This window comes from Tauraco erythrolophus, chromosome 3 (assembly GCF_009769465.1).
Source record: "Tauraco erythrolophus isolate bTauEry1 chromosome 3, bTauEry1.pri, whole genome shotgun sequence".
NCBI lineage: Eukaryota > Metazoa > Chordata > Aves > Musophagiformes > Musophagidae > Tauraco > Tauraco erythrolophus.
Genome location: NC_141467.1, coordinates 45544543 through 45571208, shown reverse-complemented (window position 1 = coordinate 45571208; position 26666 = coordinate 45544543).

Below are 26666 nucleotides of genomic sequence, written 5' to 3'. Positions count from 1 at the left end.
TATCCCTGTTTGTTGCAGGGGGGTTGGACTAGATGACCTTTGAAGGTCCCTTCCAGCCCTAACCATTCTATGATTCTAAGAAACTCGGGCCTCTAGAGAAAAATCTTGGAAAATGAGTGCAGCATCCATCTGTAGTCATTATAGAATAGTTAGCACGATGTTAAGAGCCAAAAGAAAAATGTGCTGCGGTGTATGTATGTTATACTTGCTCAGTTATATGTATTTTAAAATAAAATAATCTCATCTGAAGTGGTTATTAGTTGTATAGAGCAGTTCAAAGGGCTGAAAAAGCATCTTGAGGACCTGATGTTCAGGAATAATAGCATTTTAAACATGATTCTAAAATTTTTTATGCAGCTTTTTTTGATAGAAGATACTACATGTAAAGGTGCTGCTTCCCGCCCCCCCTTCTTAAAATTCTTTAAATTTCTACTTTATCCTCTATGAAGTTGAAATGTTTGGGTAAGAAGTGGGGAAAACATCTTGAATCTGTTCTGTAACCTTATCCGATTAGAATGCAAATTACTAGATTTGAATACAAGTAACTAATCAGTCAGTCCTGTGCAGTGTTTTGAGACAAAAATTTGTGTTCATCGGTAATACTGGCATAGCAAAATTGGGGAAAAAAGCAGCAGCATCATTAAGATAGAAAATTCATCTTTGTTAGCAGCTAGCTTTCGTTCAGCATGTTCCAAGGAAAACAGCGTTTGTCAGGTGTCAGGCTCACTTGGTTGCAGTGACATGCCTGAGAAGAGATCCTTTTTGTCCCCCCCCCAAGAAAGGGCTCCAGTGAAGCTCTTGCAGGGCGGCTGGCTGTGCACTCAGCGGTGCCTGCAGAGCAGAAGGTGCCCCGAGGAGCATGGGAAACTTCTCTGCAGTTTTGGACCATCTGGGGTATTGAACCTTACACTTCAGGGTGCAGGCTAGTCTCCAGGTCTTGCAGGCCAGGGTGAAGGCCGGAGTGGGGCTGGGGAACGGGTGGTGGGTTATTCAGACCTGCCCGCTGAGCCCGGTCTTGCAGTGTTCTCCGAAGCAGCGGGTGCTGGGACTGACAGTGACTCTGGCACCCTCTGCTATGGGCTGCTCCCGTCGATGGACCTCGGGTCTGAGCCAGTGCTGCAAACCCTGGCTAGACTCATCGGTTGAAATCCATTAGTAGATTAAAAGATCATTACAGATGTAGTTTCAGTCTGCCTGTGCCGCTGAATTGGAAGATAGCGAGCCAAGCATTACTACGTGAAGGAGCAGGATGGCTGAGGAGTGAGTGGGTTCACTCACAAGTCCTCTTTTCTTTCTGCCTGTTTTTCTAAAATAATCATCTCCCTAAACATGTACCTGTCTGCTGTTCACCTTCATCCCGCGAAAATAAATGTATCCTGTGTTTTTAAAATCTGGACGTGCAGCATCTCTAGTTTTCAGTGAGTTGCAGATATTCACGCTATGCAAAAGTAGTAGGATCAGGAAAAACTTAACCACCTTTCTCTTGTATAGCCTGTGGGTACTTTTAACGTTACCAAATGTCTGAAGACATCTGAATTGCGTCATCTGTGTTACAATTGAGATTTTAAACAGATAATCAACAGCACAGACGTTAAAGGTTAACCTCAGAAGACTGTTAGAATGGCATACATAGTGTCCGCTGACAGCGTGCTCTTTTCCTGCTCCAGAAAGGAAGGGAAGCAGCTATATGAAATGCTAATAATCTCACTGTGGTTTTGAATAGACTAGACTTGAGAGCCTTGAGTATTTTTCCTTTTCCCTTTTAACTGCAATTTTGTTATTGTATTGCTGCCCCTATCTCTGCTAAATATGGCTTTTGAAATGTAAATCATATCATGTTCTCAGAGATGCATATGACACCCTCAGCACTGTTCCTCTTTGCACTTCAAAGAGCTGTGTGGTCACACTTTGCATCTCAGCAAAATCGCAACATTTGCCTTCTGAAGATCTCCTTTAATGTGTACAATCAATCCCTGATAATGTGTTTTGGGTTTTTGTTCCCTGGAGTCTGTTAATTTTAATGTTGCTACAGGTCATCAGGAAACATAATCTCTTCTTTTTTAATTTCTCAGTGAGCGTACCTGAGGGCAGAGGAACACAAGAGAGGAGAGACAATTGAACATCACCATTGGCCGAGACCTGAAAAAATGGTGCTGGATGAACAGAGAATGAGAACTTAATTGTAAAAGGAAAATAAAGTCTTGGCAGGTGATTTGCTTCATTTCCACATTCATCATGGCCCAGATCCTCTGGCTGGCTGGTTGATGGGACTGTTCAACGCTTTCTACTTGGGTTCAGTGCAGATCCCCTCTGCTTACGGATCAAAAGACCTGGGATCAGGTGGGAACTGGATGGTGCCAAATACAGGAATGGAAAGAGAAATGGACTCTGACAAGCTAAGATGGAAGTGACTTGACAGGTCCAAGCTCAACAGTTGTCTCCAGTAAGGACAGGTTAAGACGGGAATCTCAAGCTTCGCTGGGAGAGCAGTATGCAGGAAGCTGGTTTCCAGGCCACAAATGCTTTCACAGGTAAGGACTTCTGTTCCAGTTCAGCTCATAGTTTTGGGAAAGTTTGCTGGAGTTTAGAAAATAAAATGAAGAGATCTTGGCTGTTGTTAGTGCCTTATAGTACTTTCAGTTTAAATAATACTTTAAAACAATTCACCTGAATAATACTTTAAAACAGTTCACCTGAGGAACATTTCAACACTTGTATTAGCAGTAACACAGTTATCCATATTTCACGCTCTCTGAAAGGAATGACCACAAGCCTTAGGGAAGGTGTGTCTCAGCTTTTGTCATTAAAGCACTCATTAACAGCTTAACAATGAGTGGCCTCCTGGGTCAGTATAAAACGTGGTCTTTTAAGTTGCTTTTATGTTCAGCATGGGAGTTTGGCAAGGGCACAGAGTGGATAGGGTTTGTTACCAGGAGAATTCTCAGAAACATGTCAGCGTTGAGCTTTATCTTGTCAGCCAGAGCACATCTCTGGGCAGAACTTGCCGGGTACCTTCTCCTTGTACTCCCTTCTGCCTCGCACTGTTCACATGCTGCAGTGCTTGAACTGGCAAAACCAGAGAGTTTAAACGTAACTGTTTCACCTGAGCCCAGTGTATTTCCCTATAAATATGCTGAAAATAATGAGGAGGAGGATGATAAGGTGGTGTGTCTCTCTAAGGAAATCTCCCTCTACGGTAAAGTCTGCTGGAGTTCGTTCAGTGCTTTCCCTGTCTGAATTGGTTTCTGATTTGAGAGGTCGGAGAAGGAAACGAGTATCAGAAGATTCTGCTGCTTTGTTTCCACATCTGCCAGCTAGCTGAGACGCTGCGAGAAATGGGTAGAAAATCAGCTGGATATTCCTCTTACTTTAATAGATCTAGATAATGGATTAGTACCACAGTGAAAGTTAGTGATGTGCAAGACGTTTATTTTTCCAATTTAAAATTTTTGTCTTTAGGAGAAGTTTAGTGTATTGTGGGTTGTACGGGTGGGAAGATAATTTTTTGTCTCGGGCTGCTTTACCGTGGGCTGCTGCTGTTCTAGGAGCTCTTCCCAGGAAGGAACATCAAAACTGTTCATTTCACAGTGGGCAGGCTCTCACTTTGTTCTTTCCCAAAGCAGATCCGTCCTCAGAGGCTGGTCCCACCCTTCTGGCTGCAGTGGGGTCCGGCTGACCGCACCGGCACATCGGTTTGGAGTGGTAGAGCAGTTCTGAACTGTCTCCGTTGCCTCATGTTGCTTTGATTTATGACACGGTTTCCGGGCGTGTCAGTGAGACGTGTCTCGAAGGAGAGGAAACGGGAGCTTTTCTCCATGTGTGCTCCAGCGCTGATGGTAGATGTGAAGTCTGGGACCACCGCAGGGCCCTCCTGCCTCTGCCTGGCTGGCAAGCACGCTCCTGCAGCTTCCTGGTGCTGTTCCTGTCCTGACTATGCATCTTCCTTCTCGCTGCTCTCTGCCAGCTCTCAGCTCATTCATAAGAGTTTTTGCCACTCCTTTGCTCTCCACCAGAATTTCTCTTTTATACATATCTCTTCTCTTTCTTACCTGCCCTGCCTTCTGTAGCTCTCTCCTTTGCTGAAAACCTTATTACCTTTGGCACCCTTGCAATATTCTATTACCTTCTTTCCAGCTTTATACTCCTCAGCAACAGAATCTGCTGTCCCTGAGCTCCCAGAAGGTAGAGGTTGTTGGCACTGCGATCAGGGTACTTGGGCAGCGAGGTGTCAGAACGCTGGTAACCTTGTGACTGCTGCTGAGTGGAAGAGACCTGGCAAATAGTGCTGCATAAAATTCAGGGACATGCAACTGGGGTCATTGGAGGTCCAGGAAAACAGATTGTGGTGACAACCCAGCAGATTCAGATCTGCTCTGGAGCCTTTAACAGCCTGAAGGTTGCTTGATCTCTCGTAAGGAATTCTTACATTCTTTTGGAGTTGGCCTCAGGTAAAGATGACAATAAATGTTTTCAAATCTTGGTAGCTGTACTAAAGAATTATTAAACATAGAGTTAAGTCTCATCATACGTTCAGGAGACTTGTAAAGGAAACAGGTTGAAATACTGCTTTATATGAGGAGAAGGCAAGGGCTCCTGCTTCTTTCAACTTATATCAAACTGATATCCGTATTTGCTTTTTGGTGATCTTTCTTGTTCCTTGTTAGATTTATATAATGTGGTCAGCGGTAAACAGTGGGTAGGTATGTATTTCTTAGAGAAATGCATTGGGCTGTGTTATGCTAATTTAAGAGTTGCAATAGAAGTTTAATGGCAGGTGCATATGATTGCTCCTCTGATCCTTGCTATACCGCTCCTTTTGTTTTATTGGAATGCCACTTTAGCTGTAGGAGAAAACAGTAGCTGCTAGCGGCAGAGAGGGCATGACCACATGCAGAAGGGAGCTAATTTGTACAGAAGAAGCTTTGATATCTGAAACTTGTGCAGTGTCAACAGTGAATCTAGCCATGCTAAGGGATTGCAGCTATTGCAACAATCAGAGTAATCTTTTCAATTTACAGCCGAACAGAGTGCTGGCAAAAGAAGCCTGGGAGGACGATGCCTCTGTGTAGCCACCTTCGGTGTACTTCATAAACCTCTACCCACCTTGCTAATTGCTGTGACCTGGAAAGGCTTACAGTTAAGGCCAGGTGATGTTTTGATCCTGACAGTACACTCATTTTACTGGCACAGATGCCGAAGCTGCACTTTTTTGCAGATGGCTTTTGTTCCCGGAGATGGACTCATCCAGTCACTTTATCATATATTACCAAACAATAGCTTATGGTTAGAGCTTTCTCACTTTACTGGCTAAGTACTGATTTCAGTAGATCATGCTAGTATAATAGTTCAGGATTACCAAATGTAGAAAAGACAATGGAAGGGAAGTGCTCCTAGGCTTGGTTAGAAAAGGAATGGCTATTCATATGATGGTAAAAGGCAATCTGAGTGACAGCAATCATGAAAGAGCAAGCATTGTTCTTCAGATGATGAGAAGAGAGAATTTGAGATTAAAAGCAATAGTATGCAAGAAAGTAGATTGCATTCAGCTCATAGAACTGATAGGTAAGACTTCTTGGGAAACAAACCTAAGAAATTCAGGAAGGCTGACACTTTCTAAAGGAACTACTTCTTTTACAGTCACAATAAAGAATATTAAAAGCACAAATAAAAGATGTCCCAATAAAAAAATATTAAGAAGAGACCAAATTGCATGATCTGAAAATTGTGGACTCTTACAGAAAGTGGAAACTAGATACATAACTAGAGATTGGTGTAAAAGAAGAATGCAAGGGCCAAATCAGGTAGGCCAAGGCACAAAACAAAGTACAACTAGTAAAGGACACAGTAAAAAGGAAATACGTCATGTTCTCGGTAGTAATAAGAGGAAGACTGAGTTTCTGAACTACTAATTGAGAGGAATGACAAAACTCATGATCTGATCATGACATTTTTTGCATCGTTCTTTGCCTAAAAGGGTGACCTGTAATCAGGTGGCAAGAAAAGAACTGCTACCTTGAGAAAGGTAAGAATTCCAACTAGAGCAGGAACAGAATTGATTATAAACTAATTAGATAGGATGATACGTATTTTAGAACAAGCTGGAGCTTACTAAATTATGTCTGCACATAGGGTAAAATAGCTGAAGCAATGTCTGAACAATCAGTGCTTACACTGGAGAACGTTTGGAGGACAGTCTAGATTCAAAAAAGTTGTGGAAGAGCAAACACTGCACCTAGATGTAAACTTTCTTGGGTCCTTCTTTTTCCCCTTTGGAGTAGATAGCTAATCTTAAATTCTTGGGGAAAAAAGTTTGAAGCAAATAATCAACTGATTTTTTTAATAAGTAGCCTGTAGATAATAATATGATAAATAAATTTGCATGTTTTTTTCCAGAAGGTAGCTTGTCAGTGGAGCCTAATTTCCCTGTGAGTAGAGAAACAGTATATCTTGATTTTTTGGAAGGCTTTTCGCTCTTTCATAAACAAGGTGGCAATATGGGCTACAAGGTGGGTACACAGTTGTCTGGAAAGCTGTTCTCGGAATAATTACTCGTGATTCATAGTCAAACTAGAAGGATATGTCAAGTGGGATTCTGCCCTGGATTGCCTGAAAATATTCAATATTTTAATTAGTGACTTAGATGATAGAATCTGCATGCAAAATTTCCAGATGACACCAACCAGGGAGAGGATGTAAACCCTCTGAGCGCAGGATTAGAATTCAAAATTAATGTGGTATATTGGAGAACTGATCTAAAATAAATATGATTCAGTTCATCAAGGACAAGTTCTAAATTGTGGTTGGGCAGGAATAATCAGCTGTGCAAATCAAAATGTAGAATAACTGGTGAGGCAGCAGGTCTGCAGAAAACAGATGGGCAGTTGCAAGAGTTCAGAAAATGGCTGTGAATCAACAATACTATGCCATAAATGTTATGCTAGAATATATGGACTCCTTTTGCATGTCAGACATGCAAAATAATTTTTCCACTCTACTTAGCATTTGTGTGGCTGGTGTAGTATTTCTGCTCTGAGCAGTGCTCTTCGGGCCCGTTGGAAGCATCCAGAGAAGAGCAAACAGAAAGGTCAGAGGTCTAGACAACATGACCCTTGAGAATTGAAAAAATGGTCTTTTTCAGACTAGAGCAGTAATTCTCAAACTTTCTGAGGATGTTTTTCCTAGGTTCCCATGAAGCAGTGGGGATTTGTGCCAGAGCATGTGTCTGATGCACTGAGCTACATGGCAAGATGTGGCCGTGATGCAGTGGTGCTTTGATGTGATGGTCAGATCACATCAAGGACCACCTCACTTGAGCGCTTCTTGGCTGCCGTGAAGTACTACACTTTCTGCCTTGGCTGCTCTCAGTGTTGTGCCAGTGCTAGGGGAACAGTGGTAGGGATCCAGCCAAGGTCCATTTTTAAAATTAAGTACTTTCTTCACCAGTGTGTGTTTTGAGTGCTGGTTTAGGGGAACAGTGTGATTCTGAAATCAGCTCTCCCGTCATTGAGGAGCGTGGGGCACAGGGTCATCCAGGATGATTGAAGGATAAGGGGAACACTGTGGGAGGGTTTAGGAATCAGTGTATGAAGCATCCTGACCTTGCAAGGTCATTTTAGGTCCATCAGGATTTTATCAGTTCCGTCTCAGCACAAGCTCTGTCAGACCTGGGCTGACTCGGAGGCATTCCTGCCTCTGATCCTCAGCACTGCTAGAGGGATTACTAGTTCTGGCACTATGGAAACCAGAGTAAATAGTAAGAAGTTGCTCTGTGCAGTGGGCCACTGCCCTTCAGTCTAGCACTGTCACCTTCTGATCCCATTCTGTCTTAGCTTCTTATCTTCTCCCTCACACCTTTCCCTTTGGAAGTGATGACACCCTCAAATCTCTCTATAATCCCTTGCAGCCTTATGTCTCAAGGTCATTGTCGCCAAAGCTTGACCTTGGGCCATATCCAGAGAGGCCAAGTTACTCCCAAGGAGCAACTCCTCATCTTGGCTCATGCTCCCCCAGGTCCTGCGTTAGCAGAGAAACTGAACTCATCTGTTAGGAGAGTCTCATGCTCATAGGAACACAGCTTGGTGGAGCTTCTCCAGTCCCCTCACCTCTGCTCTGTATCCTCCTGGTACTCAGGACTTCTGTTGCATTCTTGTCCTGTGCTTCATGCTTTCCCAACCTCTCTCCACCTCTTCCCCCATCATTGCCCAAATCCCCTCTCTCTGTACTGAGGCTCTTCCATCCCTCCCTGTTTGTACATCTGGTCTCACTTCTCTTCCAGATTTCCCACCCTTCTGGTAATATTCATGATTTTCACTGCTTTCCTTCACCTTCTTTTGTTTCCAGGCCTCTCCCGCTTCCAGATCAACTAACTACAATTTAATTCCAGGTTATCTAAAAGCCTCTTCTCCTCTTTTCTATACTCAACCCTTCCTCTCCTCATCTGCCTTTCTCTGGGGTGAGTACCTTTCCCCACCTCTTGTCTCTTCAATGGTGACTTCTGGTTTGTGTGGGACCTTTCTTTGCAGGAAGGTGATCTGAGAGCCTGCTGCTCAGTTTGGCTTCTCTCCCCTGATCTTGTTTTGCTTAAGTGCTGGTGTTTGGGTGGAGATGTCTCTGGCATGGGGGTGACAGTTCCAGAATAGGGAGGCTCCTTGAGGGGATTACATGAGAGACCGGATAAATTGCTCCAGCAGATTGCGTATGACCCAGTTGGCCGTTATTCGTTTAGAGTATGGAAGAGTGAGGGAAGACGTGATAACGATTTAAAACTATATGGAAATTTCATGTAAAGAGGAAGGTAATAAAAGCTGTTTTCCAGTTCTGCTGGGGACGGAGCATGAAGTAACAGACAAGCTTACTGTGGTGGGGAAACTGAGGTTAGACATTAGGAAAATCTTTCTAATGGTAAGGATAGTTAAGAACTGCAGCCGATTGCCTAGGGAGGTTGCGAAGTCTCCATCACCGAAGGATTTTAAGAACAAGTTAAGACAAATACCTGTCAGGAATGGTTTATGTATAGTTGATCTTGCCCTGAGGCAGGAGAATGGACTTCATGAGAGCACTTCCAGCCTTACTTTTTTGTGATTCTATTATTGCTGGTTCCCTGAATAATAAATGTACATTTTTAAAGTTAGTAACCCACCTGCCCTACTCTGTCTTCTCAGTTTTTAAGTAGATTCTGTTGAGCTCTTGGAATAATTGATAAAAGATAGATTAAGAATCTTACATGTTTAAAGTCTTAACTCTCTTTTTGCTGGAGTATTGCTCCATGGCATTCCTTCTAGCCTAGCCGCCTTCTTTAAACATCCTATTTTTGGGATGTGTGACATATGTTTCTATGTCTGTGCAACTTGTATAGAAATATTTCAATGTTACAGAAATACTGCATCCATTCTTCTGTTTCACAGTATGCAAGTATTTTAGGAAAAGCTTTTACCACTCTTAGTAAGTATATTTAAAAAGTAATTGTTAAGAATAATCAAAAACAGGGCAAAGCCAAAGCAACCGCCCTTTCAGGTTGTTTTTTTTATTATGAATAGAACTGTGCGATTTACTTAGCATCAAATATATAAGTGATGAAGGTATCTTTCTTCCTCGGAGTTATAATTGAGGCTCAATGTAAAACAGCAAAACAGGTTTGAAATGTCTTCTAATAAGTATATAATATAATTAATATTAAAAGCAGTTGAAAACTCATTTATATATTAACATAGGTCTCCCACATTGCTACTGTCATTATTTGCATGATTTTCAATTACAGATAAAACATTTCATTTAAAAAATACAACTTGAATATGTAGCAGAACATTCTCATCCCCCTCTGTTCCTGTTTTGTTTTCATCTGCCTATTGAAGCTTGTCTGGCCTTCCTAAATTCTCTGCTATTTTCTTAACAAATGTATTCTTATTTTATGAATTTTTAAAGTTATCGTGTCACTCACAGACAACTCTTACTGTCTCCTAGATCTTGGGAGAAACAGACTGCTTTTTGCAATGCCCCTTACTCAGCACACAGTAACAGATCACATTCCATTGTACTTCCTCAGATATTTTATTTAGAGCCTGCAATTTTTGGAGTACAGATAGTATTAGCAGCAAAAATACATAGAACATAGAACCTCAGTCTCTAAGAGTTTGCTATCTAAATATATTACACTCAATAAGTAGCATTTGGTGAAACTGTTTCAAGTATGGTAATGCATAGCTTGGAATTCTCCTCTTCAGGGTTAAATGCTTTAATAGAATTAGAGGAGAGTGAGAAACTGTGAAAATCAATTCACGAGCGGAGGTGCCATGTGAAAGCGATAGCTTTTGGTTGCAACCTAGTTTTCATGTTGTCCTTAAGATCAGTGATTAGAACAGCAATGCTTTCTTCTTTAGGTCACTCTTCAAATCTGGGAGGTCAGCTTTTAAGTTTTGATCCTAGGCTTTGTGTGGGTGAAACATTGTGTTTTCTCCTTTCTTTCCTTTCACCTCAAGAAAGCAGATAGTTCTCTTCAAACGTCTAGCTGAAGAACTGTTTAATCTGTAACTGGACAGGTACTGTCTTTGTTAATTGGACTGTGGCAGTCCTTAAGCAAATAGAGGGGCATTTCACACAGGCCAAGGATTTCATATTTTAAATGCTTCTCCTTTCAGATTTTTATTTAACTGGGGTAGAAGACCTCCTTGCCTGTTCATTTGATTTGATGAAGTACTATATACTTGCCCGCTTGCTAAGGGGGAGAATGGGAGAATTTGTGTGGGAGTCACTTCCAGAAGATGGCCTTGCTGTGTGAAGCCACCTGGAGCCCAGTGAATGTGGAGGTGGAGGAAGGCAGAAAAGAAGCCAAGAGGGCTCCAGAGGAAATGCAGTGGTGTGGTGTCCTGTGAAACACCTTGAGAGACACTGGGCTCAGAAAAGGATCCTCCACAGACCTGGCACTCAGTCCCCTGATGTTGCAGGCTACTGCATCACGTAACACCATTCATATCAAGCTCCATCCTAAAATTGTTACTCCAATCTGGAAGGATTTTATTTAGATTTTTAGTTTTAAATTAAATTGTCATTAATTTTCATTGAGTTGATGGGCAGGCGCCGTCCTGCAGGGGCGACTGCGGGACACCAGGCCGACGACGGGAGCGGGAACTGGGACCAGGGCTGCCACTTCATCTCAGATCACCAGCATGAGGCACTCTGGAAATGCGTTTCATTACACACTTAAGAACGCTAGAAGAGGAAGCATAAAACCCAAATCACTGCAAAGCTACCGAGGCACTTGGCTGTGCCCTTTTGGAAGCTGAGGAGGTACAGTGGCTGAGTGGAAGCATGAGCGATATTAGCCAAAACCGAATTTTATTCATGTAAAAATGACGCAGGGTGTTCCCATATGCTCAGCTCCAGGGGGTGGTTTTTTGAGTGAATAGCGTGAGGTGAAGTTTTGGTCTAATGTTTTGCTGCTTGTTTTTTCTGTAATGTCAAGTAGGCGGTTGACTTAATGTTCTATCGATTTTCTTTTATCATAAAATAAATATTATTAATTAATCTTGTGATTCCCTATTGTGTCATAGACTCATAGAATTGTTTAGGTTAGAAGTGGCCGTGAAGATCATCAAGTCCAACTGTTAACCTAACATTGCCAATTCCACCACTAAACCATGTCCCTGAGCACCACATCTACACGTCTCATAAATACCTCCAGGGATGGTGACTCAACCACTTCCCTGGGCAGCCTGTTCCAATGCTTGACAACCCTTTCAGTGAAGAAATTTTTACTAATATCCAGTCTAGACCTCCCCTGGCGCAACTTGAGGCTGTTTCCTCTCGTCCTGTCACTTGTTACTTGGGAGAAGAGGCCCACACCTACCTGTCTACAACCCCCTTTCAGGTAGTTGTAGAGAATGATAAGGTCTCCTCTCAGCCTCCTTTTCTCCAGGCTAAACAACCCCAGTTCCGTCAGCTGCTCCTCATAAGACTTGTGCTCTAGACCCTTCACCAGTTGTGTAGCTCTTCTTTGGACACACTCCAGCACCTCAATGTCTGTCTTGTAGTGAGACACCCAAAACTGAACTCAGTGTTTGAGGTGCGGCCTCACCAGTACCGAGTACAGGGTGACGATCAGATCCCTGGTTCCACTGGCCACACTATTTCTGATACAAGCCAGGATGCTGTTGGCCTTCTTGGCCACCTGGGCACACTGCGGGCTCACATTCAGCCATCTGTGAACCAACACCCCCAGGTCCTTTTCTGCCAGGCAGCTTTTCAGCTACTCTTCCCCAAGCCTGTAGCATTGCATGGGGTTGTTGAGACCCAAGTGCAGGATCCAGCACTTGGCCTTGTTGAACCTCATACAATTGGCCTCAGCCCATCGATCCAGCCTGTCCAGATCCCTCTGTACATCCTTCCTACCCTCAAGGAGATCAGCAGTCCTGCCCGACTTGGTGTGGTCTGCAAAGCTACTGAGGGTGTACTCAATCACCTCCTCCAGATCGGTTATAAAGATATTAAACAGAACTGGCCCCAATACTGAGCCCTGGGGGACACCACTGGTGACTAGCCACCAACTGGATTTAACTCCATTCACCACCGTTCTTGGGGCCCAACCATCCAGCCAACCATCAGCAAAGCATATGCCCGTCGCAGCCCTGAGCAGCCAGTTTCTCCAGGAGAATGCTGTGGGAAATGGTGTCAAAGGCTTTACTAGAGCCTAGGTAGACACGGCCTTTCTGTCATCCACTAAGCAGGTCACCTTGTCACAGAAGGAGATCAAGTTAAGCAGGACTTGCCTTTCATAAACTCATGCTGACTGGGCCTGATCCCCTGGTTGTCCTGTACGTGCCATGTGATGGCACTCAAGATGATCTGCTCCATAACCTTCCCCGGTACTGAGATCAGACTGGCAGGCCTGTAATTCCCCCAATCCTCCTTCCAGCCCTGCTTGTAGATGGATGTCACATTTGCTAACTTCCCATCAACTGGGACCTCCTCAGTTAGCCAGGACTGCTGATAAATGATGAAAAGTGACGTGGTGAGCACTTCCACCAGCTCCCTCAGTACCATTGGGTGGATCCCACCCAACCCCATAGACTTCTGTATGTCTAAGTGGTGCAGCAGGTCATTAACCATTTCCCCTTGGATTATGGGGGCTTCATTCTGCTCCCCTTCCCTCTTTTCCAGCTCAGGGAGCTGGGTACCCCGAGAACAACTGGTCTTATGATTAAAGACTGAGGCAAAGAAGGCATTAAATACCTCAGCTTTTTCCTCATCCTTTGTCACAGTGTTTCCCCCTCACATCCAATAAAGGGTAGAGATTCTTCTTAGCCTGTCTTTTGTTGTTAATGTATTTATAGAGACATTTTTTATTGTCTTTTATGGCAGTAGCCAGATTAAGTTCTAGTAGCGCCTTGGCCCTTCTCATTTTCTCCCTGCGTAACCTTATGACATCCTTGCCGTAGTTGTAGCCTGTACCAGTGCTTTTACAAATCAGAACTTGCAGTTTGGGTAAACAGAAGTGAAAGTATGTTGCAGGATAAATGTTGTGGTGAAAAAGCCTAAAAGTTATGGAGGAGAAGGTAATACTATGTATACAGAGTTAAATGTTGCATTTACTTCTCTGATACTGACATTAGGAGAAGAGACCAGGATGCTTGGAGATTAATTTACTTAATTTGTTGCTGTTTGATTTGGTTTTTGTTCAGAGCAAAGCTGCTTATGGGTGGACACAGTCCTTCTTCAGAGCCTTTCTACAAATGCACACGTTCCGGTGGCTGTATTGGCTACATGTCCCACCCTGTGGCTTGGCTTTCCTCACAGAAGCACTTTGCTGTGGAGCAGCACAGATCCACCCAAGGATACACCTCACGGCTGCACCTCTCCCCAAGGACTGCTCAACCCCTGCTCCAGACCCTTTCTGGAGGGATACTCCCATCCTCTTTAATTTCTGCTCAGCCCTCAGCAACAGTGAATAAGCAAAGTGTTCGGTTTCTAGTAGGATCATTACTTGCTAATAGGGTGTAGCCTTCAAGCCCTGCCAGCCTGTTACAGACACCCAAAGATACTCTTTTCCATGGAAGACAATATGACACGATATTCTGATATGTCTGTAATAACACTGCTGCTTTCTGAGATCCGTCTTTTCCAAAGCTGTGCTTGCGTAGGGCTGGGATACTGCTGATTCCTGAACGAAGGGGGCTTCCAGCAGGTAGCCTTTGGCAGCATCTGGGCCCAGAAACTTGATGTTTGATATCAAAACAAAATTCCTCTGTATCATGTTTGAGTCCTTCCCTGGAGTCACCCCACTATAATTTGACTATAAAACTTACCCACTAGTTTAGACAGCTGAATCCCTAAGCTTTTTTGGAAAACCCTTAAGATACATTTCCCAGGGGTTTAACTGGATATATCTCTGTGTGGGCGACAAGCGAGGGCACTCTCCCTGCTCTTCACAACCATGGGTCCGTTTTCATCCTCTCTCGTGCTGGGATTAGCAATCTGTTAACAGTGAAGAACATCTTGAGCAGTATGTCTTTGACACATTGTGGGGTTTGATTTTGTTTCTTAAAATTTTCTGTCCTGTTGTGGGCTTTTTGTGTCCTTAGCTTTCTTGCTTTCTTGACTGGAAAGTCACTCCCTTCTGATTTAAGGGCAAGAATAAAGGAAGCTTTGTTTGAGGAGTGAGGAGTTAAGAATGATGATTTTTCACGATGAAAACACCCAAAAAGAATCTCATTGTATAGCCAGCATCTAAGCAGCATCTTCAATCCATGCTTCTGAAGATAAGCTTTTTTCCATTGTTAACGGGTAAAATAGCTTCATTCGATGCCATTTGATTGCTGGCAATGCTGCATGCCTGTGTGTTGTAAGTGTACATGTGCTGAGGTGGTGGGAGGAGGACCCAGGACAAGGTACTGGCTTCAGAAAAGCCTGGAAGACTTGCTTGGATATGAATTGTTCAAGAATTGTCTGTTTTGCCTTGGAGGCTTAGACTATACAAACCAGTAATTTGTACTGGCTGAAGACAGATTCACAGCCTGGATATGTACTCAGTCGGTCCTTGATTTAAATGAAAAAATTGGAGTTTGTGCATGAGTCACCATTTTTCCCCTTTCTGAGCTTTATTATACTTGATTTGTTTATCTCAAAAGAAATACTTTCAAGATAATATCTGCTTCCAGTTGCTCAGAGTGAGAATTTGAAGTGACACATTACCTGCCATGACAATGCAAGAGTAAGTTAGAAAAGCTTCACTGTTCTTAACTCAGGATGTAGTTGGCATCTGTGAACTTAAAGACACTTTTTTTTTTTTCGGTAGAGATCATAACTTTTGTGTGCAAACCAGTGCTGTTTATAGAAATTGTTGGAGAGTCTTTGTGTAATAAAAGAAATAGGGGTAAGCTCCAACAATAAAGGCAACAAGTATGGTTCTTGAAGATGTTTTTATTCAGTGCCTTCTCTAGTCTATGCATGGAAAAAGTGATATAGCATTGACTTAGTGACTTTTGTACAATCTCTCAAGTATGTTACAATTTTAAAACCGTATTATTCTACTTTTTGCTATAAACAAGTTAATGTTCTCTCAGGCACGACTCCTGCTTGTTGTGATCAGAGTTGTACCAAAGAACCTTCAACTGAGATGAGGACCCTCCTGTGCCAAAACAGTGAAGGTCAGCCCCTTTCAAAATCTCAACATCTAGAAAAGCCAAGATAGAAGCAGAAAGAAAAAATACTGCTGTCCTCCATTTACAGATAGGCAACTAAGGCACAGGTGAAGTAGTTACGTAGAGTGAGCTAGAAAGCTTGGCAGACCTGAGAATTAAAGCTACAGCCTCTGATTCTGAATCCAGTATGAAGGGTGAGATTTTAACCAAAAATACTAGCGTATTTATTTCAATTTCCAAGTCAGCAGTATACCTAATGCTCTATTTTCTCATATTTCCTCTATTGTATCTTTATTCTTTTTGCTTGCTGCTGTGAGGAGAAGAACATAAGTCAGTGGGATTTCTTGTGGAAACTGGAAGCTTGCTTTATGCTAGCATTGCTGGAAAGAATTTCTCTGGAGAAGCATTACAGCTGACCATAAAATAGCTGACGCAAACAACCCTTATCTTCTGCAAGTATTAATTTGCATTGGGAAGAAAGGGGTCTTGGGATACAAGACTGTTTGAAGGATATGGAATATTACTTAAGGGCTCAAAAAAAAAAAAGTCATTGAATTGCCAACTAGAGAGTAGGATTATTGAAATTTATGGGAACAAAATTTAGTGAGATGGATACAAATAAAGCTGTCGACGTTAGTTTAACTTCTTTTTCAAGGATCTTTAAATGCAAACTATTATGTTCATTAATGTAATGCAGGCAGGCTCATTGCTTTTTGCTTTATATATGTATGGATCAGACTTATGTGGTATGTAAAGATGTATTTTGAAGAGCCTCAAAAAAGTCTATTCTTGATGTAACTTGCTTTCTCTAAAGGAAAAAAGGCAATTTTTGTGGAAAGGTCATATTTCATTCTACAAGTAGTGGTCTGTTTGGAAAGCAAATAAACAAGATACCAAAACCCACAAGTATGCAGGCGCATGAGCTGTTTACCTCCAGGAAATCTTTAAATAAGCATTCAAGATTCTTCAGCTTGCTAAGGGCCATCTCCTGCTACATAAGCAAAACAGCATTAAAACCAGTCATGGACAGCCAGTGGGGAGAAAATTCTCATGCAAGTGAAATTGGCTGTTGCTGTATTAGCATTTTGCTTTCAATCAGTATTGCGACTGTGAACAAAATCCACCAGTTAGCCCCATTCGTGGCACTGTGGTTCAGCTCACAAGACAGCTTTGTTGCCACCAAAGTAGCCAGTATTCGCTAACAGGATACTAGAGAAGGTGAAGGTGCTTTTTTCCAGCTCTTCGATACCTGTGACCTAACAAAGAGGCAATGAGATGCTGGATGTGTTAGTGAGAGAAATAAGGAAAGATAAGTGAGACCTAGGGACAGTATTTAAAATTGAAGTTGACTTGCAGAGTTTGACCCTGAGAGAAATATGTGCTTGAGCCTGCCACCCGGAAGGAGCGTTCATGGAAGAAAGACTTTGAAGCCTGACTTCTGGTGGTTGCAGAAGGTAAAGCTGAAGATAAAATTAGCTGTGCATACAGTGGTTAATGTGATTCTGTCGTTACAACCACGCTGAAGTTCTGCGGACACTGGGTTAGAAAAACCTTTAAATACTTGTACAGGGTACAAACTCTGGAAATCTTATCCTTAAACTGACAGTCTTGAAACGGTTTCAACTGGGAAAGAGCTATACTCATTTCTGAGAAGAGTATCATAAGTCTAGTGTGCTGATTCTTAGTTTTTCTGTTCTTAAATGTAGGGCCACTGTCTAAAAGTTAGATCAATGTGAGACTGTGTAGACATTACATGATGCCAAGAAATGAGTTCCCAGATATTTATAAACAAACTCTTGGTGTGCTCTCATTTTCCTTCCTCTTGTCTTTGCTAGAATCCCATGCATTTGCCCCAGGCTTTTTGTTCTTTTTTATAGAGACGCTACTAGTAATTCTCTTTTTCTGAATTTTATTCTTGAAGAAAATAGATCAGTTATGTAGTGTAACGCTGGTTAGGTTACAGCTAATAGCCATAGCTGTTAACCTCACATGTTCTTTTTACCTCTGTGGTAATAATGAATCATTAAATTGAGTGGAGCAGTAATCCTTAAGATATAAAAGTAGAAATCACTTAACAAAGGCATTCCAAAATGATAACCTTAAAAATCCTTTTATCGTTTAACATTGTGTGATATTGTCAGTATCTTGTGACTGTTAAAAGGTTTAAAAGTGCAACTTAAACTGTGAGAATAATGTGTAGAATATTTGTGTACCCTGCTGCAGCAGGCATGCTTTTATTGTACCTGAATCTTCCAAGATTATTTTTTCGAAATCAGAAATTAAGTAAAGAACAAGGTAGTCTCTCTATAAATGGTACAAGAGATGCCATTTTAATAACACTTGAACAGTTGTTAGGAACACTTAGTTTTACTACATGCATCAACCAGAAGAGACAAAATTGAATAATATGTTCAGTTCATTTAGAAAGGAGTATTTCAAGTCTCATAACATTAAAAAGAATCAGATATGCCTTTAGTACTAGGGGAAGATACATTACTGCTCTGGTCCACCATGAAAATAAATGTATGTGTTTTCTCACCACTGTGCAGATGTTCCAATGTAGTGATGATATTCTTACGTGCCACTGTTATCTTTGTTGATTACGAATTATTAAATCATTTAGTGTGAAGTGAAACAATAAGCCTCTCCTTTCCTTTCCTGTCTCCGTTACTTTTGATTTGTTCTGCAGCTTTGTTGAAAGTAATGCTGCTTGTTTTTTTCCTTCTGTCAAGTTTTACAACAGAAGTAGACTCCACGAGAAGTTACAGGGGTTGTAACATCTCTCATGAGATTTCTATATTCTGAACAGGTAACCATTGGTTAAGTTTAGCTGTCAGAGTTTGTATATTAGGAAGAATTAAGGAGAACAGAAACCACATCCTTAAAATAGCAAATAGGTTTATATTAGAGTAAGATATTAAAAAAGAAGAAAAGTTGAAGGAGCAAAGGCTGAAATAAAGTGGATCAGAAAAGCTATGATCATTATCAGACAAGGTATGACATAGCTTTGGTTTTCTGTTCTCAGTAGTAAAAACACTTAGTTGCTTTGTCTCAGGGTGATTTCCCTTGGAAAAAGATGACTCTGGATTTTACTTCCTATGGCAAGGTAGCTGAAATTTGGAATGATTACTTTCTTAACAGCTCTGCATGTGCTTCTGACCTACAGTTGTGGGTGTCAAGGAGAGTAAATTACATATGATTTAGAGTTCAGATATCGATATTAGCAAGCACACGGCTGCATAGTGTGTCAAACGTGATGTTTATCCTTAGATTTATTCTGTTGGACTTTTTTGTTAGATTCAGTTTCTCCATAATAACTTATGCTGACATTGGAAGACATTGCATCTCTGATGATCTCATGGGTACTCTTGTTACTGGGAAGAGCTGTTCTGTCTGCTGTGAAATATATCATGTTGAGCTATACATCACTGTATTAGTAATTTCTATAAGGCAGAAATTAGAGGGGGTGGTAGTTTCTTCTATTAGACCATCTGATTTAGCTGGAGAAAATAGACAAGCTGTGTGTGTTCCAACTCCTTCTTGAGGTCTTTGAAAAAGATCCTGAGTGACAGGTCTCTATGCTCCAAACATTGCCTGTTTTTTCCACTTGTATCTGTTGATCAATTAAAAGATAACTTGTCTCTTTATAAACCTTGCCTTGATTAAACTGCCGTGTCTGCAATAAATCCCAACTTTGTAATTTCAGCCTCTGCCATTCAGGACACATACCTTTATGGTCTTTGCACTGCCCGAGTTAAAGTTACTTTCAGCCATTTCCCTTTGTGCCGAGTTCTCCCTTCACGATTTCTCGCTCTGGGTACAGCCGGAAGGGCTGACTCTTCTACCTAAGCTCAAATCAAGTTGTGCTAAAAACCCAGTGAAGCAGTTGAGCCCGTGATTTGCTTTTCAGTTTATGTCGTTCCCATCCCCTGGGACTTCACTACAGACCTTATTGGTAGCCAAAGTATTTATTTTGTGGCCGGTCATATGTGATTCAAACGATCTATGTAAAACTTGGTTTCATGCTCCTCAGTCAAATCACCCTGGCTTCAGGGGCACACCATACAGCTTTACATCCTTGTGAGGGGAATTTTCCTAGAGCAGATAAATCACTTTCTTCTTTGTAGCATTTGCAGTTTTCTGTCAGTTTGAATGTACCTCCTTCCTCCTGATCGCCAGCTCCTCTCAGAGCTTTGCCTACGCTCCACTGGTAACTTTGCCATGGGAACCTTTTTGGGACCAACGGCAGCGCACACAATGGATTCAATATACGGTAGAGAAATATTGGTTCCCACACAACTGTCCTGTGCCTACCCCACCTTTCTCACCTCTTTCTGATGACCGATGCGAAAGAGAAGAGCCTTTGGATAAGACTCACCACTTCCTCTCAGGGGTTGTGGTCTGGCTGGTAGCTCGACAACCTGGCTGTATGGCTTTCTGCCTCTTTCCCATGGAGGGGGGAGAAGCAGTCAAACAGGAGGCTTTACTAGAAACTGTGATGTCCCCTCTTCCTCTAGCTAACAGCCTGAGAGGCTGGCTTCTGCTAGCTCTGACGGTCCTGCCAAGACTTGACCAAGCTGACGGTAAAGGTTTCTATGGAAGAACTATGCTAAGGAGTAAGTGATTGGAAGATCCCTTCTACCAGTGTATGGGCTGATGTGTATTTCGAGTTACAGTGTGTTGTGAAGAAGAACAAGTTTTATTTCTTTTTTTAAGATGACTGTTTCTCTTCCTACAGGAGAGTGATCATGCGTAAGGAGCCTTATTACAAAATCAGGATTCATATTTGTTAGCTTTAGTTCAAAACTGTCATCAGACTGCCTAAAGGGGCTCTGCTCATGCCATTTAACGCTTTCCCGTGTGTGGTAGCAAGGTATGCAAGTATTTGTGATTCATATGCATGTAAAGTGATGAACAGAAATGTGGCAGAAAATTTATTATTACCAGTTAGGAGCAGAAATGGGTTGGGGATCTGGAAATCTTGGATTTCCAGGGCTTTAACATCATGTGTTAGTCTCTCATCTGTTCTCTTTTTATAAAGAATACATGGAGAACTTGCAACAGCCATCATGTAAGGGTTGGGGTTTTTTTTGGCTGTTTTTTTTTGCCACTACTTAAGAACATTTTACACTTAAAATTCTCCCACTGCTGGTCCATAAAACTGTAACTTTTCCTAAGAAAGGAAGCTTTAATACTAAAATAGCCTGTGTTTTTTTTTTTTCCTGTAGTAACTTTTTTCTTTTCATATTAAACTAGTAACTTGGAAGCTTGGAAAATTTACTGAAACGAGTTTTGAGATAAACACATGGTAAATTTCACATTTCATGAGGAAGGAAATACCTATGAAAACCTTAGAAATTTCAATTATAAAGAAGATTTGTCTAAGGTGTGAAGTGTAGATAGGCTGAGAACTTCTACAAACATCTAAGAAACTTAAAAAGTTTATGTTTCGATGTAATTTTCCATCTAATCATTTTATTATATTGCCAAATAATGTTGCTAATATCAATGATAGACCAGACCTTTCATCAGTTATTACAGTGTTTGGTTTTCACGCTGAGTGCAATGGAGCCAGTTTCTATACGATGTTTGCATATAATACATGTTATTTATATCATGGCATTCAAAAATCAGCTATGGCAATTCAAGCAGCTCAGGCACAAAATCTTCTGATTTTTCCCTTTCCATTGTGTTTGGTAATAATTTTTGTGTGTGTGTGATTCCTTAAAAAATAGTTGTGAATATTTTTAAGCTTGAATTAGTTTTAATCCTAGAAGACCGGTGTCAGTTGGCTGTCTGTGGTAAAAAGGAAGGAAAAACGTATGAGAAGCTGATTTTCAGAAGATAACTGGTATTGCAAGCAAAATTATGACCTTATCAATATTAGTTTAGTCTGAAAACTTGTGTACCATAAGGATGTTTTCTGCATGGTGAGGGAAAGTAGGAAAATCACTGGATGCAAGACGGAGGAGAAGCTGACACGCAAATAAGACTGTCTCCTTTTGCCCCTGCAAGTAATGTTGCGTGCATCAGGACTTTGCTTACTGCAGAAGGTGTTCTCCTTCACTACTAAATCTGCCAGCTCAGTAAATCCCAGACATGCTTAATTATGCTGTTCATTTTTCTGGAATAGGGGAACTGGGAGACGCACCTGGATCCATCATGTGCTGCAAGTACATCTGCACAATTTAAGATTGTTAATGCAGAGGAGTCTCCTTTCCATCAGCATTGGGCACTGCTTGCTCCCTCAGAGTTGGGGAGCCTTGATTGGCGTAGGGCTGGCATGCAGTCGCAGAAACTCATGGTCCTTGTTTTGAGGTGTAGTCCTGTGTCCCATTGAAAGTCCTGTTATGGTCCTATTACAGTCCCATTGAAATTGGGCTGTTGAGAGACATGTTATCACGACGGTATTAGCAACTGAAGACACAATGTCACAATGAAAGTGGATTTGAGCCCTTGACCTATTGGTCTTAGTAGCCGAACTGGCAAAATAAAATGGCTGTGCAGGTTTTAATAGCAATTTAAGCCAAGAGTTACTGGTCTCTGTTCGCTTGTAGGTCCTCTTAAAATTATCCTTCCCTAACATACTGGGGAATAGAATAATAAACCAAAGGCAATCTGTAGCTACATCCAGTTGCTTGCTAATTGCGCTTTTATTTTTATTCCTCTTCAAAACCTTTCTCAAGGTGCTGGGGGCTCAGCATATTCATCATGATGGCTGCAGCAGGAGTCTCAGAGCAGTTCTTTCTAGCTTTCACACCTTTCTCATAAATTAGTAATTTAACAGTGCAATTATTTTTTTCAGTCTGAACTACGCCAGAGCCATCATGAAATGACGGCTATCTCAGGCCCAATTTCATGGCCTCCAGGGTGGAGAGGTGACAGGGTCATGGACAATCGACATAAACCGTGACGCACAATATTTTAGACAAAGCTCATGGCAACTTTCCATCCTTATGATGCCTCACATACCCTGCTAGTATTCTTTTCCTTCATGCAGAGATAAAGCATTTTCATTTATCTGACTATTTTAATTTGAAATAGTTGGGGAAGACGTCATCGAGGACAAAGAAATCCTTGTATATTGGTCCAAGACATTTCTAATCATTTTTCCTTCCTCATTGAAATCCTGAACCTTGCAGTCTTGTAGTGGACATTAGCTTTATTACTGACTTCACAGAGTACAGAGATTAGATTCTGAATGAAGTGAAGGATATAGGAGGAGTATACATTAGTCTTTTAAGGGAGTAGTGCTCAGAGTTTCTTCTTTAGGTGCTGTTTCTGCCTCAGGAAATGAAAGATAAACAAGGTAAAGCTCCTCTAGCCAATGCAGCAGTACTAGTTATATACTGACGTAATTGTTTTTTGTAGATGGTTGAAAAGAGACACTTGCAGCACATCTGAACAAAAAAGTGACTTTTCGTGCAAGATGAGACATGGAAGTGTTTGGCTTTACTTTTTCCTTCATAGGGCTAAATGTTTGGACTAAATGGAAGTGAGCGAGAGCATTATATCTCATCTGGTAGCTGTCTGGGTGGCCAGTTTCCATTGAGAAAATCTGTACAGATAAAAGTGATGAATTAATAGTTGATGACATTTAAAAAAACTAATGGAACTAGAAAATTATTAAAAGTATTAAAATTGTTAATCAGTAGAGGTTCTCCTCAACACTGAGACACATGATAATGTTGCTCAGTTTGCTAGTACTTTCCTTCTTACAGTGGTCACGAGCTTTACAGACCTGGATTGTTTCACAACGGCAGTGGTGGCATCGTTATTATCATCCCAGCTCTAGATAGGCTGAGAAAAGCCAAAGAGCTTGCCCTGTATTGTATAGGTTGGAGGAGCACTGCAGATAAATTGATCTTTAAGATCTTAGAAAATTTTCCGCGGCTTCTCAGGAAGAAAAAATGTCTAGAAGTATTACTTAAGACAGCATAATAATTTTTCTCCTTGGATCTTTTGTTGCACAACCTTATACATTCCCTTCATGCTGCTCCGTGCTGGGAGAGCATCCATACTTCACAAGACTAAGTCTCTCACACTTTGCAAGTGTAGTAGTGCAGTACTGCAGGCTGTTCTCTCTTACAGCAACCAGTATAGCCAGCAAAGCTCTTTTCTCCTGAACATTATATGAAAATAATTGAGGCCAGTCCTCTTGTTTGGCCTGCTGATTTTGTATGCAGATGTCAAGTATTAAAATGGAAGCTGGAAAATTGTAGTGCAGTCTGGCAGAAGTATTCCCTGTGTGCTTGGTATGTGCTTTTTTGCCCTTCATTGCCTAATGCACATCATACATTATATAATATATTGTTGATATGTGGATTCAAAATCAGATTATACTCTGTTTCAACTGAAAAATGTGTTTCCTATTGACCCGCAGGAATTTCCATATAAAGTAAGCCAATACTTTTGTGATGGTTCTGCATTGAGATTTTGAACTCTACACTGCCCTTATATTTAAGGAGTATGAAATAATCCATCGGCTGCGTACTTTGTGAAGGAATCTCAGGGTCAATTCCTCTACATCTTAGGCCAGACTTTCCTTCAAACTTGGGCCTACAATGCCTATGCTTTGAGTTTGCTGTTAGATATATTCATGTGACAGTATATGTCTCTGTATATAATGGTATGAATCAAAGGTGATCTTTGTAAGGAGAGAACATGGAAAGATTGGATTTTTTGTTCTTTGGTTTTCTTTTTAAGGTATTTGCCTATACATTGTAAAGAAAGAAATTGTTTTAAGAGAAAAGAAAAGAACACTGGTATGATTCTTTTATTAATCAGGTTATGCTTTCCTTGTTTTGTCGTTGTTATGTGGCTTGAGAGAGAAAAATTTGGAAGACACTTGCTGAAATCTTTATGCAAAAGGCAAGATGTAGGCTGCTGATTGCTAGGCATTTGATATGAATAAGCTTTAAGTGAAATAAATGTGTGAAGACCCATTAAAGTTGAAGATCTGATCTAGAGAGTTTTAAAGTGATTTCAGGAGTAGTCCTCTGTCATCTCAATTGCTTAGTTTTCACCGTGGAGGTACTTGTGATATTTCTTTATGTTTTCTCTCCGTGGGATAAGAGAGAGAGAGAATGAAATATTTAATGTTTTAAAAAATAAGAAGGGGCAAAAGATTCCTCTGGGTTTTTATTGTTCCTTTTATATCTTCCTATATCTCTGTATATACATAGTATCTCTCCACAATCTTTGTGTAGATCACCTTTCGTGTCAAAGAAAAGAGTGAGCAAGATATTTAAAATACATGTTTAGGAGTTGAATTCAGTGAAGCAAAGTTATCATTAAAATACGTGCGATTAGCCTCCAAAATGTCAAAAATGAGACAGACCCACTGAACATCAGTGTATTATTAGAAAGGCGCCCAGCCTGCTGTATCCATTGCCCATTTCTCTGATGCTTGTAATTTTAACGTTGGTTTTGTAGATGGTCTAAGTATGTGAATTCTTCCCATCTGTAGTGTCATCAAATAGAAATTTTTTTTGCCCAAGTTTTGTCTGATGTAATTACACTTCTAAAAAGCTGCAGAATGGTGATTCTCTGGAGGGCCCTATTTGGAAATTTAAAAGTTTGGAAACTAAAAATAAAATTAGTTATTTTCTTCAGTTATTCCTTTCTGAGTGTCTCTCTTAATACTGCTATTTTTAAATGTTTGCTCTAACTTAGTAATTTAAGTGTTGCGAAGAACAGCATCCTAAAGCTGTATTCCCTAGAAATCACCATGGAAATCAAACAGTGATGATTTAGTGTCCTGAGAAACAATGTTTAGGAACAGAACAAAACCTCATCCGTCTAGTCTGACAATAGCAGCTCTGCCACAACTTTGTCTTTCACGAGGAGTAAGCAGATACTTTGCCATGTCTTATCATGCGAATGTTGATGTTTTAGTCAGAGGCCAAAATAATTTTTCTTTTATTAATAATATTCTTAATGTGTGCTTGAAGAATAAGATTTTTCATTCCATATCTTAGGCTTTGACCAAACTAAAACCAAGTGTGAGGCCGTGTTTGGAAATCTAGAAAGCGTATTTAAATCAAAACTGTATTCTTCTCTCTCAAATGTGCTACCATTTAAGCAACTGTTTAGCAATATATTCTGGAGACCGTGAGTTCTTACTGTTCTACGTGCTTATCTGTTTCTATTTAAATAAAGATGCTCCTCTCTTTTAACTGGTTAATCCCACTTTGAAGCCTCTTACGACTGCATACCGTGTACCAGTAAGTATCAGAGGGTGTGTTTTTTGTTTAAAATCGGTAACCACCTCAAAAACACTTACACATAGGTCTTTTAAGGAAACCTTTCATATAACCCTGATCTATTATGAAAGGGGCTTCCTACCCTTTCGAATGAGCTTTTATCAGGGTGTATCATCCTGCCATTGTTGCTTCTGTCTTCTGTCTCTTAGGTAGTAGAGCACATTAAATAATTTGCTGTCAACTCAAATACAGATTTACTGCATAAAGCGTAAAAAGACATATTTCAATATTATTTCCCCACGTCATCAGTTGTAACTTCTCTAGCTAGTTTGTTCCTAAGCCACTGTAACACAAAGTAGGAAGGCCTTGTGCAAGCCATTGCTGAAGTACTTTAGATGAACACTTTTTGTTTAACATTGCTAAGAACAGACGGTGTTTGCACACTGGAAGCCGCATCTCAGCTCAGACCTTACAAACAACAGGTTTGGTGCACAAACTTACTATAATGTGCTAACATGTTCACAGTGTTCATTTCATTGTAGCCTTTGTTATGTATCAGTAAATAGCTGAGAGCTTAATTGGGCTAAGAAAAAGAACAGGGAGCCCTATGTTACACTACTGTAGAGTTTCACTCACCTTTGGATTTGATCTCCAAATATTTGTGTGCTAGGTTTCTCTCTACCTTATCTTGGTAGCTGTTGAACTTCCTTTTTCTTTCTTCAGGATGCATGATAGTTCTTTTTATTTTCATCTATCTGAATGCAGTGCCTGCAAATTGTAAAATGTTTTTGATCCGCAAGCTGGAATTTGGAATGATCACCTCTCTGGA